Genomic DNA, 15,629 nt, shown 5'->3' with positions numbered 1-15,629 from the left:
ACACACACTTGGTTCCCCCATCTTCTGCGGGTCGAGCTCCTTCCCCTCTTGGTTCCCGCCATTGCAAATAAGGGGGCGGTTCTCCTGTACTTCGGGGCATGTCGTCTTCTCGCAGCAGTAGTCGGAGGGGGAGGTCGTCACTTTTGGCGTCGCTTTGGTAGTCTCCTCCCATGGTACGCCCTTCTTCTTCTCCTGCGTTCCTCGCGGTCCTGTAATGGCGGCGGTTTTGGTGGGAATTTTTTGTGGCAAATAGCAATACACAGTCTTTGCAATAAACCACGATTCAAGCACAATTCAGTCACAGTTCCAAGGCACACATGACCTGATCTTCAGGCTTAAGTAGATCATGTTCGTGACGCCAAGATTGGAGCACCCCCAGACGCAGGGCAATGGGGTACTCGGTACCGGGTCTCTCGGTTCTGGGGATGTCACGGTGGCCCGATCCGATCCGTGGCCCTGCTAAGGGGCGTCCAATTAAAGGTGTAGGTGGTGGTGGTTTAGGTCACGGTAAATAATGAGGGCACAAGGTTGCAGTCTCTTTACCTTTTACTGTAGACTTCGGCATCCACAATCCAGAGCACTGCTAACAGGGCTTGCTGAGACCGGCCGGTCCGAAGGCAGATCCAGAGTTCCCTTTGCAGGTGGAAATCAGTAGCCTTCCTACTTGCACCTGTGTGTTGTAGTACCTCCCTGCTGAGCACCACTGGATAGTCCTCACAACTCTTGTATCTGTTTCTGATGTTCTCTCTTTCCGTCCCCCAGTTTGGATAGGACGCACCCGTATGATGGGGGTAGGCCTGGGGCTATTTTATAGGGACCCTAGAGACGCCCCTCTCCCACAATTTGCCTCCGTTGTCTGCTTAGGTGAAAAGGTGAGACAGCCAACCTAAAGTCAACTGTCCTGCCGTGATTGAAGTAAAGCGTAGAGCCAGTACTCCCTCGGTGTTCCGGCCACTGGCTATGCACCTCAGAAGGATGTTGCCACGATCTTAGGGCACGACTCCTCCCGGTATTATCTCCTTTGTTGCTGTGATCTCGTTTCTCACTTCTCCACAATATACTTCGCTTCTTGTCTTTTCTTAAGATACCACCGCAATGAAGTGCAGGTGCGGCTCCGTAATGATCTGTCTCTTGCTAGGCCTCTGTCAGGATCCCACCCCTGACAGGGACCCCCCTGAATATTTCCCCGCAACACCCTCTCTCACTGGATGTTGCCTGGGCAAAACCCAGTCAGCTTTCTCTCTAACTTCCTATCCAACCCCCAGTTTTACCAGAGTGTGAGGAGTGGCCTAATACATAGAACCTTTTGCTCCCCCTGGTGGCCGGAGTGTGAAGTGTAATGTGTGACTGTGATACCTGGTCAGGTGAACTCCTTTAGTGCCATCAGACGTACCATCACTCCCCTTAGCGGCGGAGCGACAATACTGCAATGTCCAGGACTCTGGGGCGCTGCATATGTCACACAAAATAATTAATAAGTAACATTTCCCACATGTCTACTTTACATCAGCCCAATTTTGGAACCAAAATATTTTTTTGTTAGAGAGTTATAAGGGTTAAAAGTTGACCAGCAATTTCTCATTTTTACAACACCAATATTTTTTAGGGACCACATCACATTTGAAGTCATTTTGATGGGTCTATATGATAGAAAATAACCAAGTGTGACACCATTCTAAAAACTGCACCCCTCAAGGTGCTCAAAACCACATTCAAGAAGTTTATTAACCCTTCAGGTGTTTTACAGGAATTTTTGGAATGTTTAAAAAAAATAACATTTAACTTTTTTTCACAAAAAATTTAATCAGCTCCAATTTGTTTTATTTTACCAAGGGTAACAGGAGAAAATGGACCCCAAAAGTTGTTGTACAATTTGTTCTGAGTAAGCTGATACCCCATATGTAGGGGTAAACCACTATTTGGGTGCATGGCAGAGCTCGGAAGGGAAGGAGCGCCGTTTGACTTTTCAATGCAAAATTGACTGGAATTGAGATGTTGTGTTTGGAGAGCCCCTGATGTGCCTAAACATAGAAACCCCCCACAAGTGACACCATTTTGGAAAGTAGACCCCCTAAGGAACTTATCTACATGTGTGGTGAGTACTTTAACTCACCAAGTGCTTCACAGAAGTTTATAATGCAGAGCAGTAAAAATAAAAAATCATATTTTTTCACAAATATGATTTTTTTGCCCCCAATTTTTTATTTTCCCAAGGGTAAGAGCAGAAATTGGACCCCAAAAGTTGTTGTGCAATTTGTTCTGAGTATGCCGATACCCCATATGTGGGGGTAAACCACTGTTTGGGCGCATGGCAGAGCTCGGAAGGGAAGGAGCGCCATTTGACTTTTCAATGCAAAATTTGCTGGAATTGAGATGGGACGCCATGTCACGTTTGGAGAGCCCCTGATGTGCCTAAATATTGAAACCCCCTACAAGTGACACCATTTTGGAAACTAGACCCCCTAAGGAACTTATCTAGATGGTTTTAACAGCTTTGAGCCCCCAAGTGTTTCACTACAGTTTATAACGCAGAGCTGTGAAAATAAAAATTCTTTTTTTTTTCTCAAAAATTATTTTTTAGCCCCAAGTTTTGTATTTTCCCAAGGGTAAAGGGAGAAATTCGACCCCAAAAGTTGTTATCCAATTTGTCCTGAGTACACTGATACCCCATATGTGGGGGGAACCACCGCTTGGGTGCATGGCAGAGCTCGGAAGGGAGCGCCATTTGGAATGCAGACTTAGATGGATTGGTCTGCAGGCGTCACGTTGCATTTGCAGAGCCCTGCCTGATGCACCTAAACAGTAGAAACCCCCCACAAGTGACACCATTTTGGAAACTAGACCCCCCAAGAAACTTACCTAGATGTGTTGTGAGAACTTTGAACCCCCAAGTGTTTCACTACAGTTTATAACGCAGAGCCGTGAAAATAAAAAATCATCATTTTTTCCTCAAAAATTATTTTTTAGCCCCCTGTTTTGTATTTTTATAAGGGTAACAGGAGAAATTGGACCCCAAAAGTTGTTGTCCAATTTGTCCTAAGTATGCTGATACCCCATATGTGGGAAGGAACCACCGTTTGGGTGCATGGCAGAGCTCGGAAGGGAAGGAGCGCCATTTGGAATGCAGACAGATGGATTGGTCTGCAGGCGTCACGTTGCATTTGCAGAGCCCTGATGCACCTAAACAGTAGAAACCCTCCACAGGTGACACCATTTTGGAAACTAGACCCCCCAAGAAACTTATCTAGATGTGTTGTGAGAACTTTGAACCCCCATGTGTTTCACTACAGTTTATAACGCAGAGTCATGAAAATAAAAATAAATTTTTTCCCACAAAAATGTTATTTTAGCCCCCCAAATTTTTATTTTCCCAAAGGGAACAAGAGAAATTGGACCCCAATTGTTGTTGTCCAATTTGTCCTGAGTATGCTGATAAACATATGTTGGGGTAAACCCCTGTTGTCGCGCACGGGAGAGCTCGGAAGGGAAGGAGCACTGTTTTACTTTTTCAACACAGAATTGGCTGGAATTGAGATTGGATGCCATGTCGCGTTTCAAGAGCGCTGATGTGCCTAAACAGTGGAAACTCCCAATTGAAACTGAAACCCTATCCCAATCACACCCCTAACCCTAATCCCAACCATAACCCTAACCACACCCCTAACCCTGACACACCCCTAACCCTAATCCCAACCGTAAATGTAATCCAAACCCTAACCCTAACTTTAGCCCCAACCCTAACTTTAGCCCCAACCCTAACCCTAACTTTAGCCCCAACCCTAACTAACTTTAGCCCCAACCCTAACCCTAACTTTAGCCCCAACCCTAACTGTAGCCCTAACCTTAACTTTAGTCCCAACCCTAACTCTAACTTTAGCCCCAACCCTAACTTTAGCCCCAACCCTAACTGTAGCCCTAACCCTTACTGTAGCCCTAACCCTAGCCCCAACCCTAGCCCCAACCCTAGCCCCAACCCTAACCCTAGCCCTAACCCTAACCCCAACCCTAACCTTAACCCTAGCCCTAACCCTAACCCCAACCCTAACCCCAATCCTAACCCTAGCCCCAACCCTAGCCCTAGCCCTAACCCTAGCCCTAACCCTAGCCCTAACCCTAGCCCTAACCCTATCCCTAATGGGAAAATGGAAATAAATACATTATTTTAATTTTTCATGTTTCCCTAACTAAGGGAGTGATGAAGGGGGGTTTGATTCACTTTTTTATAGCGGGTTTTTTAGCGGATTTTTATGATTGGCAGCTGTGACACACTAAAAGACGCTTTTTATTGCAAAACATATTGTTTGTGTTACCACATTTTGAGACCTATAATTTTTCCATATTTTGGTCATGTGAGATCTTGTTTTTTGTGGGACGAGTTGACATTTTTATTGGTACCATTTTTGGGCCTGTGACCCTTTTTGATCGCTTTTTATTCCGATTTTTGTGAGGCAGAATGACCTAAAACCAGCTATTCATTAATTTCTTTTCAGGGGGTGTTTATACCGTTCCACGTTTGGTAAAATGGATAAAGCAGTTTATTTTTTGGGTCAGTATGATTACAGCGATACCTTGTTTATATCATTTTTTTGTGTTTTGGCGCTTTTATACAATAAAATCTATTTTATAGAAAAAATTATTACTTTTGCTTCACTTTTATTGTGAGGACTATAACTTTTTTATTTTTTTGCTGATGATGGTGTATGGCAGCTCATTTTTTGCGGGACAAGATGATGTTTTCAGCGGTACCATGGTTATTTATATCCGTCTTTTTGATTGCGTGTTATTCCACTTTTTGTTCGGCGGTATGATAATAAAGCATTGTTTTTTGCCTCGTTTTTTTTTTTACGTTGCTCACTGAAGGGGTTAACTAGTGGGACAGTTTTATAGGTCAGGTCGTTACGGACGCGGTGATACTAAATATGTGTACTTTTATTGTTTTTTTTTATTTAGATAAAGAAATGTATTTATGGGAACAATATATATATTTTTTTCTTTATTTAGGAATTATTATTTATTTTTATTTTTTTACACATTTAAAAATTTTTTTTTTCACTTTCTTACTTTGTCCCAGGGGGGGACATCACTGTATAGTGACAGATCTCTGATCTGACACTTTGCAGAGCACTGTGTCAGATCAGCGATCATGTTTGATCGCAGTGTGCCGGGGGTTAATGTGCCGGGGGGCGGTCCGTGACCGCTCCTGGCAAATAGTGCCTGATGTCAGCTGCGATAGTCAGCTGACACCTGGCCGCGATCGGCCGCGCTCCCTCCATGAGTGCAGCCGATCGCATATGACGTACTATCCCGTCACTGGGAATTAAGTCCCAGGTCACCATGATGGGATACTACGTCATATGGGATTAAGGGGTTAAAGAACAATGTTGTACATATGAATTATGTACTGTGAGAAGGCTACTGGTAAAATACTGGACGGGAGTGTTTGTCACTGAGGGTGTTAGCCTCAGTGATATAAATCTGGAAAAATGCTCCAGCATTAGTGTTGAGCATTCCGATACCGCAAGTATCGGGTATCGGCCGATACTTGCGGGTATCGGAATTACGATACCGAGATCCGATACTTTTGTGGTATCAGGAATCGGTATCGGGATTAATATCAATGTGTAAAAGAAAGAATTAAAATAAAAAATAGGGATATACTCACTTCTCCGACGCAGCCTGGACTTTACCGCCGTAACCGGGAGCCGTTGTACCTAAAAATGCGTGCTTGAAGGGCCTTAGATTACGTCACGGCGCTCTGATTGGTCCGTAGCGGTCGCGTGACCGCTACACGACCAATCACAAAGCAGTGACGTCACCTAAGGTCTTTCAAGCGCTTGAAAGACCTTAGGTGACGTCACTGCTTTGTGATTGGTCGCGTAGCGGTCACGCGACCGCTACGCGACCAATCAGAAGCTGCGGACGTCTTCTAAGGTATTTCAAGCGCTTGAAAGACCTTAGGTGACGTCACTGCTTTGTGATTGGTCGTGTAGCGGTCACGCGACTGCTACGTACCAATCAGAGCGCCGTGACGTCATCTAAGGCCCTTCAAGCGTGCATTCTTAGGTACAACGGCTCCCGGTTACGGCGGTAAAGTCCAGGCTGCGTCGGAGGGTGAGTATATCCCTATTTTTTATTTTAATTCTTTCTTTTACACATTGATATGGATCCCAGGGCCTGAAGGAGAGTTTCCTCTCCTTCAGACCCTGGGAAACATACAGGATACCGTCCGATACTTGGTGTCCCATTGACTTGTATTGGTATCGGGTATCGGTATCGGATTAGATCCGATACTTTGCCGGTATCGGCCGATACTTTCCGATACCGATACTTTCAAGTATCGGACGGTATCGCTCAACACTATCCAGCATACTATGTGCTGAGAGTAGTTAATCGGACACATTAAGGGTTAGATTTTTGTGAACAGCTGAAGACTGAGTGGGGGAATGTTGAGCATATCTTCACCCCAAGGTGGGGTCCAAAAGGTAAATGCGGAGCCTTTGGATTAATTCAGTTTTTCTAGAGATGAGAGAAGTGAACCTTGTTTTTGTTCCCCAGAGTGGATGAATCCCCCAGCCACACAGACTATACTGTATGCTATTATGTTTTTCCCATTATGCCAGAGGGCCGTGTTTGTTTATCTAACTTTGGACTGGTTTATATAACACATTTTTAATAAAGTTGAAAACTTGAATAGAACGTGTTCCTGTGCCTACCTCTTTAAGAACCGAGAGAGTCCATCTATCACAGTATGTACAGAATAGGCAATAAATATCTCATCACTGAAACTCCCATCAATCACTAGAATAGGAAACCCCAGACCCAACCATGTCCCTTTTCTCTGCAGTCAGGTTTCATTGGAGCAGTGATGCAAAATGTGTTTTGCCACTACTTTAAAAGGATGGCCAAGTAAAAAGCTTAATTCTTTCTGTCAGTACGATAAGCATAAAATGCAATGCACTTCTTACTTCTCTTTAATCTGATCAAGCAATGAAGATGAAGATGCTCAAGTCCCAAATTCTAGTGTGCATTGGGGGTCCTAGCTTTGAGGGCCCCAACAATCAGACATTTATCATCTATGAAATGTATAGATGATAAAAGTCTGTCTTTTGGAAAAACGGTTTACTTTAAATGCCATCCCCTTACATTGTATTTAAACGTTTGCATAGATATACAGCGTGTGTGTATAAATATATATATATATACCATGTTCCAAATTATTATGCAACTGACATTTTTATCGGATTTTCCTAAATGGTTGGTGCAAATGACAGTCAGTCTAATAAAAGTCATCACCCGTTAGAGTATACATCGAATTTTATTGAAGAAACCTCCCAATGATAACAGTATAATCTCCAAAATGAATAAAACCTCAAACTGCACTGTTCCAAATTATTAGGCACAGTAGAATTTCTAAACATTTGATATGTTTTAAAGAACTGAAAATGCTCATTTGTGGAATTTGCAGCATTAGGAGGTCACATTCACTAAACAAAAAAGCTATTTAACTCCAAAACATCCTAACAGGCCAAGTTACATGGTAACATAGGAACCTGTCAGGGAGAGACTAGGTGAGCGAGAGCTAATAACCTGGGCCCCTGCAGTTTCCCTCAGACTAGGGAAATCCTGACTGACCCTCTACCTGGAGTTTACACTGAAGGTGTGCATGTCCAGGCCTCGAACCTCACCCTGTCTCCTGAGCTCAGCCCTAGGCTGAAACCTCCGCCCACCACCCAGTGAAGATGTTATTCCCCAATACCCACAGTTAGCACAGACAAGGATAAAGGAAAATATACACCACGCCGCAGTCACTCAGGAATACACTATAAATGTGCAGGGCAAAATAAATACAAATATAGGAAGGAGTAAATAAGACAAAGGAAAATACACCACCAGCAACGAATCTCCAACCACCAGCTCTCCTCACCAGACCGAGATAACAACGCACAAGACAGAAGCTATAATCGGCGACGCCCAAAGATCAGGAGAACTATTTAAAGGCAGTGGGCATGGCCCAGCTTCCAATCCAAGGATTAGGTAAATTAACCCCGGAACAGCTAGATAAAATCTAGCAGACGCCAATGAGCAAATAGTGGTCAAAAGCGGAATTAGCGCTGTCTGTCGGACGACCCGGTCCGAACAGCGTCCGACATGACAGTACCCCGCCTTCTACGAGGGACCCCAGGGCCCTCACGGCTAATAGGACCCGGCTTGTCCGGATGACGGCGGTGAAACAACCTGACCAGCCGGTCAGCATGAATGTCCGAGGCCCATAACCATGCCAATGTACCAAGTACTGTAAAGTGCGATGCACTACACGAGAGTCAACCACCTTGGAGACTTCAAACTCCAAATTACCATCCACCAAGACTGGAGGTGGCATAGGCGCCGCGTCCACAGAACCCACCACCTTCTTTAGAAGAGACCTGTGGAACACGTTGTGTGTTGTGAATTTGCTTTTTGCTCCCTCTAGTGGTTACTAGTTTTTTGACTCTGGTTTTTCTGTCATTCCTTTTATCCGCACCTGGGTCGTTAGTTAGGGGTGTTGCTATATAAGCTCCCTGGACCTTCAGTTCAATGCCTGGCAACGTAGTTATCAGAGCTGGTCTGCTGTGCTCTTGTCTACTGATCCTGGTTCCAGTTATATCAGCTAAGTCTGCCTTTTGCTTTTTGCTATTTGTTTTGGTTTTGTATTTTTGTCCAGCTTGTTCCAAATCTATATCCTGACCTTTGCTGAAGCTCTGGGGGGCTGGTGTTCTCCCCCCGGACCGTTGGACGGTTCGGGGGTTCTTGAATTTCCAGTGTGGATTTTGATGGGATTTTTGTATTCTGCAGACTTCCACGTTCCTCTGAGACCCTCGCCATTGGGGTCATAACAGTTTGCCAGGCCAATATTAAATGTTTAATGCATTGCAGAAGAGGGATTATAAGAAAGAAGATTCTGAGTTTTTTTTTTCTTCTTCCCCTTTACCTCAGAGTGGCTATGCTTGCTGCAGACATGAATGTCCAGACCTTGATTACAAGTGTGGACCAGCTGGCTACTCGTGTGCAGGGCATACAAGACTATGTTATCAGAAATCCTAGGTCAGAACCTAAAATACCGATTCCTGAACTGTTTTCCGGAGACAGGTTTAAGTTTAGGAATTTCGTGAATAATTGTAAATTGTTTTTGTCCCTGAGACCCTGTTCATCTGGAGATTCTGCTCAGCAAGTAAAAATTGTTATTTCGTTCTTACGGGGCGACCCTCAGGATTGGGCTTTTTCGCTGGCGCCAGGAGATCCGGCATTGGCTGATCTTGATGCGTTTTTTCTGGCGCTCGGTTTACTTTATGAGGAACCCAATCTTGAGATTCAGGCAGAAAAGGCCTTGCTGGCTATGTCTCAGGGGCAGGACGAGGCTGAAGTGTATTGCCAAAAATTTCGGAAATGGTCCGTGCTGACACATTGGAACGAGTGTGCACTGGCCGCTAATTTTAGAAATGGCCTTTCTGAAGCCATTAAGAATGTTATGGTGGGTTTTTCCATTCCCACAGGTCTGAATGATACTGTGGCACTGGCTATTCAAATTGACCGGCGGTTGCGGGAGCGCAAAACCGCAAATTCCCTCATGGTGTTGTCTGAACAGACACCTAATTCGGTGCAATGTGATAGAAAAACCGCAAATTCCCTCATGGTGTTGTCTGAACAGACACCTGATTTAATGCAATGTGATAGAATCCTGACTAGAAATGAGCGGAAAATTCATAGACGCCGGAATGGCTTGTGCTACTACTGTGGTGATTCTACACATGTTATCTCAGCATGCTCTAAACGTATAGCTAAGGTTGTTAGTCCTGTCACCGTTGGTAATTTGCAACCTAAATTTATTCTGTCTGTAACTTTGATTTGCTCACTGTCATCTTATCCTGTCATGGCGTTTGTAGATTCAGGTGCTGCCCTGAGTCTCATGGATCTCTCATTTGCTAAGCGCTGTGGTTTTACTCTTGAACCATTAGAAAATCCTATACCTCTTAGGGGTATTGATGCTACACCATTGGCAGCAAATAAACCGCAGTATTGGACACAGGTTACCATGTGCATGACTCCTGAACACCGCGAGGTGATACATTTCCTGGTTTTACATAAAATGCATGATTTGGTTGTTTTAGGGCTGCCATGGTTACAGACCCATAATCCAGTCCTGGACTGGAAAGCTATGTCAGTCTCAAGTTGGAGCTGTCGTGGTATTCATGGGGATTCCCTGCCTGTGTCTATTGCTTCTTCTACGCCTTCGGAAGTTCCGGAGTATTTGTCTGATTATCAGGATGTCTTCAGTGAGTCTGAGTCCAGTGCACTGCCTCCTCATAGGGACTGTGACTGTGCTATAGATTTGATCCCAGGCAGTAAATTTCCTAAGGGAAGACTGTTTAATCTGTCGGTACCTGAACATACCGCTATGCGTTCATATATCAAGGAGTCTCTGGAGAAAGGACATATTCGTCCGTCTTCTTCCCCTCTTGGTGCGGGATTCTTTTTTGTGGCAAAAAAGGACGGATCTTTGAGACCTTGTATTGATTATCGGCTTTTAAATAAGATCACTGTCAAATTTCAGTATCCTTTACCGCTGTTGTCTGACTTGTTTGCCCGGATTAAGGGTGCCAAGTGGTTCACCAAGATAGACCTTCGTGGTGCGTACAACCTTGTGCGCATTAAGCAAGGTGATGAATGGAAAACCGCATTCAATACGCCCGAAGGTCATTTTGAGTACTTGGTGATGCCTTTTGGGCTCTCCAATGCGCCTTCAGTTTTTCAGTCCTTTATGCATGACATTTTCCGGAAGTATCTGGATAAATTTTTGATTGTTTATCTGGATGATATTTTGGTTTTTTCTGATAATTGGGATTCGCATGTGGAGCAGGTCAGGTTGGTCTTTAAAATTTTGCGTGAAAATTCTTTGTTTGTCAAGGGCTCAAAGTGTCTCTTTGGTGTACAGAAGGTTCCCTTTTTGGGGTTCATTTTTTCCCCTTCTGCTGTGGAGATGGACCCAGTCAAGGTCCGAGCTATTCTTGATTGGACTCAGCCCTCGTCAGTTAAGAGTCTTCAGAAGTTCTTGGGCTTCGCTAACTTCTACCGTCGTTTTATCGCTAATTTTTCTAGCATTGTGAAACCTTTGACGGATATGACCAAGAAGGGCTCCGATGTAGCTAACTGGGCTCCTGCTGCCGTGGAGGCTTTCCAGGAGTTGAAACGCCGGTTTACTTCGGCGCCTGTTTTGTGCCAGCCTGACGTCTCACTTCCCTTTCAGGTTGAGGTGGATGCTTCGGAGATTGGGGCAGGGGCCGTTTTGTCGCAGAGAGGCCCTGGTTGCTCTGTTATGAAACCTTGTGCCTTTTTCTCTAGGAAGTTTTCGCCTGCCGAGCGAAATTATGATGTGGGCAATCGGGAGTTGTTGGCCATGAAATGGGCATTTGAGGAGTGGCGTCATTGGCTCGAGGGTGCTAAGCATCGTGTGGTGGTCTTGACTGATCACAAAAATCTGATGTATCTCGAGTCTGCTAAACGCCTTAATCCGAGACAGGCCCGCTGGTCATTGTTTTTCTCCCGCTTTGATTTTGTTGTCTCGTATTTACCAGGTTCAAAGAATGTGAAAGCCGATGCTCTTTCTAGGAGCTTTGTGCCTGATGCTCCTGGAGTCGCTGATCCTGTTGGTATTCTTAAAGATGGAGTTATCTTGTCAGCTATTTCTCCGGATCTGCGACGTGTGTTGCAGAGATTTCAGGCTGATAGGCCTGAGTCTTGTCCACCTGACAGACTGTTTGTCCCGGATAAGTGGACCAGCAGAGTCATTTCCGAGGTTCATTCCTCGGTGTTGGCAGGTCACCCGGGAATTTTTGGCACCAGAGATCTGGTGGCCAGGTCCTTTTGGTGGCCTTCCTTGTCAAGGGATGTGCGGTCATTTGTGCAGTCCTGTGGGACTTGTGCTCGAGCTAAGCCTTGCTGTTCTCGTGCCAGCGGTTTGCTCTTGCCCTTGCCTGTCCCGAAGAGACCTTGGACACATATCTCCATGGATTTCATTTCTGATCTTCCGCTATCTCAGGGCATGTCCGTTATCTGGGTGATATGTGATCGCTTCTCCAAGATGGTCCATTTGGTTCCTTTGCCTAAGCTGCCTTCCTCTTCCAATCTGGTTCCTGTGTTTTTCCAGAACGTGGTTCGTTTGCACGGCATCCCTGAGAATATTGTGTCAGACAGAGGATCCCAGTTCGTTTCCAGGTTCTGGCGATCCTTTTGTAGTAGGATGGGCATTGATTTGTCGTTTTCGTCTGCTTTCCATCCTCAGACTAATGGACAGACGGAGCGAACCAATCAGACTTTGGAGGCTTATTTGAGGTGTTTTGTCTCTGCTGATCAGGACGATTGGGTGACATTCTTGCCGTTGGCTGAGTTTGCCCTTAATAATCGGGCTAGTTCCGCCACCTTGGTTTCGCCTTTTTTCTGCAACTCTGGTTTCCATCCTCGCTTTTCTTCGGGTCATGTGGAGCCTTCTGACTGTCCTGGGGTGGATTCTGTGGTGGATAGGTTGCAGCAGATCTGGAATCATGTGGTGGACAACTTGAAGTTGTCACAGGAGAAGGCTCAGCGCTTTGCCAACCGCCGCCGCGGTGTGGGTCCCCGACTACGCGTTGGGGATTTGGTATGGCTTTCTTCCCGCTTTGTTCCTATGAAGGTCTCCTCTCCCAAATTTAAACCTCGTTTTATTGGGCCTTACAAGATATTGGAAATCCTTAATCCTGTATCTTTTCGTCTGGATCTTCCTGTGTCGTTTGCTATTCACAATGTATTTCATAGGTCCTTGTTGCGGCGGTACATTGTGCCTGTAGTTCCTTCTGCTGAGCCTCCTGCTCCGGTGTTGGTTGAGGGCGAGTTGGAGTACGTGGTGGAGAAGATCTTGGATTCTCGCCTCTCCAGGCGGAGGCTTCAGTACCTGGTCAAGTGGAAGGGCTATGGTCAGGAGGATAATTCCTGGGTGGTCGCCTCTGATGTTCATGCGGCCGATTTAGTTTGTGCCTTTCATGCCGCTCATCCTGATCGCCCTGGTGGTCGTGGTGAGGGTTCGGTGACCCCTCACTAAGGGGGGGGTACTGTTGTGAATTTGCTTTTTGCTCCCTCTAGTGGTTACTAGTTTTTTGACTCTGGTTTTTCTGTCATTCCTTTTATCCGCACCTGGGTCGTTAGTTAGGGGTGTTGCTATATAAGCTCCCTGGACCTTCAGTTCAATGCCTGGCAACGTAGTTATCAGAGCTGGTCTGCTGTGCTCTTGTCTACTGATCCTGGTTCCAGTTATATCAGCTAAGTCTGCCTTTTGCTTTTTGCTATTTGTTTTGGTTTTGTATTTTTGTCCAGCTTGTTCCAAATCTATATCCTGACCTTTGCTGAAGCTCTGGGGGGCTGGTGTTCTCCCCCCGGACCGTTGGACGGTTCGGGGGTTCTTGAATTTCCAGTGTGGATTTTGATGGGATTTTTGTATTCTGCAGACTTCCACGTTCCTCTGAGACCCTCGCCATTGGGGTCATAACAGTTGTGTATCTTATACACCGTAGGGAGCTCCAATCGGTACGCTACTGGGTTAATGACGGCGGTGACCCTAAATGGACCAATAAACCGTGGACTCAATTTAAGGGATGGTATTTTGAGTCTTATGTTTTTTGTGGATAACCACACCCAGTCATCCACACTCAGGTCCGGACCTGGCACACGCCTACTGTCAGCCACACGTTTGTACCTAGCACCCACACTCAACAGGCGCTGTTTAACTCTCCTCCAGATTGATGACAATTGTGTTCCTAACTGGTCCTCCTCCGGAACGCCGGAAGAGCCCCTCTGACTCAAGGTACAAAATTGAGGATGTAGCCCGTAAACACAAAAAAACAGAGACTCCCCAGACGACTCCTGGCGGTGATTATTGATGGCAAACTCAGCCAAAGGAAGAAAGGTAGGCCACTCCTCCTGGTTATCAGAGACAAAGCAGCGTAAGTACTGTTCCAAATTTTGGTTCATACGCTCAGTCTGACCATTTGACTGAGGATGAAACGCCGAAGAATGAGACAACTTGATTCCCAGCCGTGAGCAAAACGCTCTCCAAAATTTTGCCACAAACTGAGACCCCCTATCAGACACGATGTCAGACGGAACCCCATGAAGTCTGACCACCTCCTGCACAAATACTTGGGCAAGAGTCTTAACGTTAGGCAACGCAGGCAAAGACACAAAGTGCGACATTTTAGAAAACCGATCAACAATCACCAAGATGACCGTGTTTCCAGCTGATGAGGGCAAATCAGTGATGAAATCCATGGAGATTTTCGTCCATGGCTTACTAGGTACCTCAAGAGGAAGTAGTGTGCCAACAGGATGGGAGCGAGGCGTCTTAGTCCTAGCGCACATGATACAAGCTGACACGTATGAGACCACGTCCTGTCGGATCTTGGGCCACCAAAACCGACATGACACCAGCCAGGACAGCATCATGATGCTCCACCAAAACCTTTAGGCGGAGATGAAGCGGTACAAAAGATTTGTTGACGGGAAGCTCAGATGGTACCTCCTCCTGAGCCTCGGCAATCTCAGCCTCAACCTCGGTAGTGAGAGCCGAAACCACAACACCCTTTTGGAGGATAGGTACTGGATCTTCCCGAGGTTCTCCCCTCGGAAAACACCTGGACAGAGCATCCGCCTTAGTGTTTTTAGACCCCGGTCTGTAAGTGACCACAAAATTGAACCGCGTGAAAAACAATGCCCAGCGAGCCTGCCTGGGGGACAGACGCTTGGCAGACTCCAAATACATCAGATTCTTATGATCGGTAATAACAGTTACCTGATGTACCGACCCCTCCAAGAAGTGTTGCCATTCCTCAAAGGCCAACTTAATTGCCAACAACTCCCTGTTGCCGATATCGTAGTTACGTTCGGCGTACGACAGTTTCTTGGAGAAATAGGCGCATGGACGTAAACCACTCAAAGATGAGCCTTGAGATAGTACCGCCCCCACACCTACCTCAGACGCATCTACTTCCACAACAAAATGTTTTGATACATCTGGCTGCACAAGAATGGGGGCTGAAACAAAACTGTTCTTAAGAAATTCAAATGCGTGCACAGCAGCCTCAGGCCAAACGGAGAAATTGGTACCCTTTTTAGTCATGTCAGTTAGCGGTTTAGCAATGATGGAAAAATCCTTGATAAATTTCCTATAGTAGTTAGAAAACCCAAGGAACCGCTGAAGCGCTTTCAGGTTATCAGGACGTTCCCAACGCAGCACCGCCTGCACCTTAGCGGTGTCCATTTTAAAACCAGAAGCAGACACAATATAACCCAAGAAAGGCAACTCTTGAACAGAAAATACACATTTTTCAAGTTTAGCATACAGCTTATTCTCTCTGAGAAGCTGTAACACCTGCCTGACATGATCTAAATGAGTATCACGGTCGCAAGAATATATGAGAATGTCATCTAGGTACACGATAACGAATTTCCCCAAAACATGCGAGAACACATCATTGATGAAATTTTGGAACACTGCAGGTGCGTTAGTCAACCCAAACGGCATCACCAAATTTTCAAAATGACCCTCAGGGGTATTAAAAGCCGTCTTC

Source organism: Ranitomeya variabilis, chromosome 5 (assembly GCF_051348905.1).
Source record: "Ranitomeya variabilis isolate aRanVar5 chromosome 5, aRanVar5.hap1, whole genome shotgun sequence".
Classification (NCBI taxonomy): domain Eukaryota; kingdom Metazoa; phylum Chordata; class Amphibia; order Anura; family Dendrobatidae; genus Ranitomeya; species Ranitomeya variabilis.
This window is presented reverse-complemented; position numbering follows the sequence as displayed.